This window comes from Puma concolor, chromosome D3, assembly GCF_028749965.1.
Source record: "Puma concolor isolate L17-30 chromosome D3, mPumCon1.1.hap2, whole genome shotgun sequence".
Taxonomy (NCBI): domain Eukaryota; kingdom Metazoa; phylum Chordata; class Mammalia; order Carnivora; family Felidae; genus Puma; species Puma concolor.
In genome coordinates, this window is record NC_141678.1 from 43,259,774 (window position 1) to 43,265,846 (window position 6,073).

Below are 6,073 nucleotides of genomic sequence, written 5' to 3' on the forward strand. Positions count from 1 at the left end.
CTCAATTGTCTCTCCATTTCCACATCTAATTGCTGGAGGCCTTTACCTTTGTCATATTTTTTTTTTCTTTTTTAATGTAGGCTTCACCTGCAGTTTGGAGCTTGAACTCATGATCCTGAGATCAAGACCTGAGTTGAGATCAAGAGTCAGATGCTTAAACTGAGCCACCCAGGCACCCCTACCTTTGTCACAGTTTAAAGATAAAAATCAACTTGGTAGTATCTCCTACCATGAATTGCAAAACAACCAAATCAAACCCAAACTATTTAAAATGATGTCCCAAAATAGAATTTAAAACAGAGAGCTATATTAAGTGAACTAATTAAATAAGGAAAATGAGAATTTTGCTATTGCATTACAAGTTCTAGTTTTACCTAAACTAATGATAAAAGAAAGTGTGGAAGAGCAAAATGACTTCACAGTAAAACTCTAAGCCCCAGAAGATCCTAGCATTCCTTCTATTCTAAACTTAGCTCAGCCACTGGCCCACCATGTGAATGAGTCACTGTTCTTCCTTGACTTAAATCATCCCTCTTATAAAACTTGTTAAAGAAAGACGTCACTGCAAATTAGATGTTGTAGCTAAGTTTAGCCATCCTTAGGACATAAATATTATAACTTATGTGAGTTCAATCATTTTTGTTTCATGACTTATATTTGGGCATGTGCTTAAATATGTGTTTTTATACATGCTGTAGCTAAAGATATACCTTACATATAGACATAGTTTTTATATTTATATATAATATTAAAATAATATGTATGCAAATATCCACAGAATGCACCTTGCATAGAAACATCCTTGAGCTATTTTAAGAGGCAGCATTATTTTACTGACAAGTTTTCAGAATTTTGCTCTCTGACTTGCCCCCAGCCTAACCTCCAAACTGACTGTTCTCAGAAAGGCTATGTGAGTGTGTAAGTGTGTATGTCAAGGAGGGGGACCCTGTCCCTGGCTTCTCCTTAGACAATGCCATTCATAGTGAGCTATGCAGGCAGATATGGCACAGTGTAACTTAGGAATTAATGGAGTCTCTCTAATAGAGATACTCACCTATAGGCTTGTCAGAGAAGCCTGATGTTCCAGTTATCATTAGCATGACCTTCATTCTTTAAGGGCCTTCTTAAAGACTAAGGTGTTTTGCTTGGATTAGTATAACATGTTCTCTTGTAAAGTTTGCGCATTTAAAAATCCAAGTGACTGGAGAGGTTAGTTTATCCAATCAACCCACTACCACCCACTATTGTCATCTCTTTGAGATTAGGATTCTGAAAGAATGAGGAAAAGGAAGGCTGCAGAGGGAAAGGCTTGAGAAGCCCTGAATATTGCTTGGGAGGAGGAAGTCAGAAACCTGGAGAGGCAAGCAGCCACATGAGGGTCTCAACATGAGGGAGCAAGTAGTAGATAAGAGTCAACAGGGACACCAGAGGCCAGGTGAGTGTCAGCAAAAGGCTAACCCTGGCCAGTGATCAAGGCTGACTGCTGCATGGGAATCTACAGTTTACAGAGAACTTTCTCATGTCATTTGAATCTCATAAAATCCCAGTGAAGTAGGTATTGTTATGTTCATTCTCATTTTATAGAGGAAGAATATGAGATTCAGTAACTGAGTGACTCCCCTGAGGTCACTCAACTAGTAAATGGCAGAACCGGGCTGCAAACCATGGTCTTCAAAATCCAGCGCATCTTCTTGTTACATCTTTCTGTCTACATGTGTCAGGCCAAGCATTAGGGGATACTGTCCCCTCTGACACAGAGAGATGTTTATACTCCATTACTGTATTTCCACTTACTGTGGCCAGAACTGACTCAAGTTTCCTAGCAATAGTCAATAGGCTGCTCTAATATATCAGGGGACCTGGTATCCCTGTAAACATAAGGCAAATGGCTAAAGGAGAAACTTAAGAGGGAGGCAAATGTTAAGATAGGTAAGGAAAGTATCCCAAACCCTCTAATCAAAGAGAGAATGTTGTTAACATCTTCTTGTGGCGTCAAAGGAAGATCTGAGACCAGGGAAAACAGATCTGGGGAGAAGCCTCGACTATCTTTTTTTTTTTAATTTTTTTTTAACGTTTATTTATTTTTGAGACAGAGAGAGACAGAGCATGAACAGGGGAGGGGCAGAGAGAGAGGGAGACACAGAATCTGAAACAGGCTCCAGGCTCTGAGCTGTCAGCAGAGAGCCCGACGTGGGGCTCGAACTCACGGACTATGAGATCATGACCTGAGCTGAAGTTGGACGCTTAACCGACCAAGCCACCCAGGTGCCCCGAAGCCTCAACTATCTAACCCACATGGTCACCTAGCCTGTCCATTAGCAGGGAAAATGAAGCATTCTTCAATTTCCTTAAGAGACTCATTTCCATGTCTCTTTCCTCTTAAAAAGGTGTTCTTTTGTATCTAATTTAAATGCTTTCCACTAGCTTTCTTAGGTCTGCTCAAGAAGAGATAATCAGTGCCATTTCAATCTATATTTAATACTTCAAAGCCTACTAAGAATCCCTTCTGTATTTCCTCTCCAGTAAAACAGCCACAACTCCTTTGATATATCTTGATAAAGCATAAGTCCTATTTTTCATGCCTTTAATCAATTCCATTGCTCATCTGTGGTCCCTTTCCAATTTTATCACACATACCTTAAGATGTGAAGACCAAAACACAGTACCCTGGATGCAGTACTCTAAGCAATAGACCAATAAAAGCTGGTTTCCCAGCTCCTGAAAGAAGATCACAAAACAAGAGCCAGGGTCATGTTCATGCCCACTATCACTCCTAAATAACAGAACTGCCTTGCTGATTCATTGAATGTGTGTTCCACTTGCTTTCACTCCCCTGGGGCCATGACCTCCCTCCTCAGCTGTATCCCAGTGGTCCATGTTAAGTAGTCCTGCACATAACTCTATCCTGATCCTTCCTGAGCAACACTGCTAGAGAGGAGAGAGCCACAGTGGCTCACAAGTTTAAAATGTGATAACAGTAGCCACTCCTCATTGTCATGAATGATTGGAGAGTCACAGAATTTTAGAACAAAAGGAATGTTCAGCACCACAATAAAAAAGAAGTAATTCACAGTATACATAGGTTGCTCAATGAAGCCTCTATAGGTCCAAATAGCCTAACATCATTTGTAGGTGATTTATACACTTAGGTCTGTCTATATAAAAGGAAGCATTATCCTCATTCACCAACTCACGGGTTTGATCAGCAAAGTGACAGAAACTGAGAAAGCCAGAAGAACCCAGAGCTTGTTGGAAAATCTATCACAGCTGGACTAGCATTCACTCAGCTGCTTTTCTCTCTTGTTTTCCCTTTCCACCTGCATATTTCACCAAGCTATTTGTTCCTCACAAAGGGGAACTGCTGCAACCTAAACTTTCCCATTTTTCTCCCTGAAGCAAAACAAGATTGTATAAGTAAAAGGCCCAGAAACATTCTAATTAGGCATCTAATCAACAACTAAGATTCAGGCAAATAAGAAAACAGATTCCAGTATCAGCAAAGAGCCTGCTGTTGCTGCCAGAGACGTTGCTAGCACATGTAACTCAAGCTCTAGCCCTTAATAGAGATGTCCTCACAGCTGAATGCCCCAGGTCTCTCTGCTTTGAGGAGCTGAGGCCCTGCTGGCAAATATTTACTCAGTCTCAGAGCATCCTTTCCAGAGTGGTATCTTTCTTTATTCTGCTGATGCAATGTAGTCCTATGGAGGCCAGTGAGGTAGCACCATGTGCCCCTTACCTCACAGAGCATCCATTGTGGGGCCTGGGTTATCTTACATTTTCCCAGAATGAGTTCAGTTCTCTGGAATGTTAGCTTGATGCCTGCATTGCCAGTTGGGTAATCTGAAGTGGTCATTTCAATAGAAAGTAACCTACAAAACCAGTCAAATTATTCTATTTTCTTCATTTAATAGGTGAACTCTACTTCCAAAAGAATGTACTGTTATTTATTAGTGATATTTAGACCAATTAGAACACAATGAAGATCAGAGATATTTGCACTCCTACGTTCACTGCAACATTATTCAAAATAGCAACAGGTGGAAACAACCTAAACATCCAATGATGGATAAACAAATAAAGAAAATAGGGTACATACATACACATTGGCATATTATTTAGTCATAAAAAAGAAGGAAATCCTGTCATATTCTACATGTATGGAACTTGAGAACATTATACTAAGTGAATAAGCCAGTTATAGAAGGACAAAGAGTGCATGATTCCACTTATGTGAGGTATCTAAAGCAGTCAGGGGGTGCCTAGGTGGCTCAGTCAGTTAAGATAGGACTCTTGATTTCTGCTCAGGTCGTGATCTCACAATCATGATAGTGAGCCCCACACCCATCCCGGAGCTTGCTTAGGATTCTCTCTCTCCATCTCCCTCTCTCTCTGCCCCTCCCCCACTCATTCTCTCTCTCTCTCTCTCTCTCTCTCTCTCTCTCAAAAATAAATAAATAAACATTTAAAAAATAATAATAATAAAGTAGACAAACTCACCAAATCAAACAGTACAATGGTGGTTGCCCCAGGGCTGGTGGAAGGGGCAAATGGGGGATCACTGTTCAAAGGGTACAGAGAGTTTCAGTCATGCAAAATGTAAAGGTTCTAGAGATCTGCTGTACAACATTGTGTTTATAGTAAGCAATACTGTACCGTACACTTAAAATTTTAAGAGGGTAGATCTCATGTGTTTTTTACCACAATGAAAAAAGTCTATTCTCAGGGCGCCTGGGTGGCTCAAGTGGTTAGGCATCCAACTTCAGCTCAGGTCATGATCTCATAGTGTGGGAGTTCAAAACCTGCATTAGGCTCTGTGCTGACAGCTCAGAGCCTAGAGCCTGCTTCAGATTCTGCGTCTCCCTCTCTCTGCCCCTCCCCTGCTCATGCCTCTGTCTGTCTCTCTCTTTCTCTCAAAAGAAAATAAACATTAAAAAAAATCTATTCTCTACTTCACTGTAAATGGCAAATTGAATTGACAATAAAATTATATGCATATTAAAATAACACACACACATATACACAATAAGGATAGAGCATTTAAGAACAAATGAAGACAGGGTTCTAGGGTAGGCTCTAGTAAGGCCTACTATACTCAGCATGCCTAGATCTAGAACCAGGGCAACCTTTGTGACCTTACAACCTATACAGTCATATTGGACCCTGAGCTCAGAACAGGCCTGCACTTGGTTTAATACTCTGCTGTTGTTGCCTAGAAATTCTTAATCATTTTTTTAGAAAGAGCCCCACGTTTTCATTTTGTCTAGGCCCCACATAATATGTAGCTGGTCCTGCTCAGAACTGATTTTGTCTGTTCATACTGGTCAACCTCACATAGTTCAATCCACGTGACTGGAAACTGATGGTGTCTAATTGTTATTATATAATCTATGCACACTAGGGCAAACGGTTGTAAAATAAAAAAATACATCAGGATATTAGACACAGGTAGCTTGCTAAAGGTAGTTTTTGTAACCATATAAAGTAATTAAGCTGATGGTATAGGGTATTGTAGTTGAGAGTAAAAGAGATTTGGAAATCTATGACTTTGGGCTTCCCTTCACCTGACAGGACCTACGCCTGAGCAAGCAAATGACCAAGGCTACCCTCCCAAGCACATCCCTAAGGAACTAGAAGACCTGGGAAACCATGTTCATCAAACCTCCTCCAGCCTGATATCTTCTGATATCCTTTGCTAAAAATGGATCCTTTGTGCTTGTCACAATAATGATAGAATATGTAGGTGTCCAAGTGTTTATTTTCACCAAGTCTCTAGCCCAGTTCTTTGAAAGATTTCTTCAGGGTCATCTAAAGGAACCAGAAAGGATACATTCAGAGACTTGAATTGAATAGTCTTGCAACAATTGGGTGATCAAGTTGCCTACAGTTTTTAAATCACTTGAATGAAAAACAAAACTAAGCCTAAAGTCTAAATGACTGTAGTCTACACAGGGATAACTTCTTAAGGATGATTAAAAATCAGTTATCTCAAGGTACAGACACTTACCTCATAAATTTCTTTATTTTTTTCCCTCCCAAGGCAGGATGTCCTTCCTCACAGTAATGTCAGGGACAT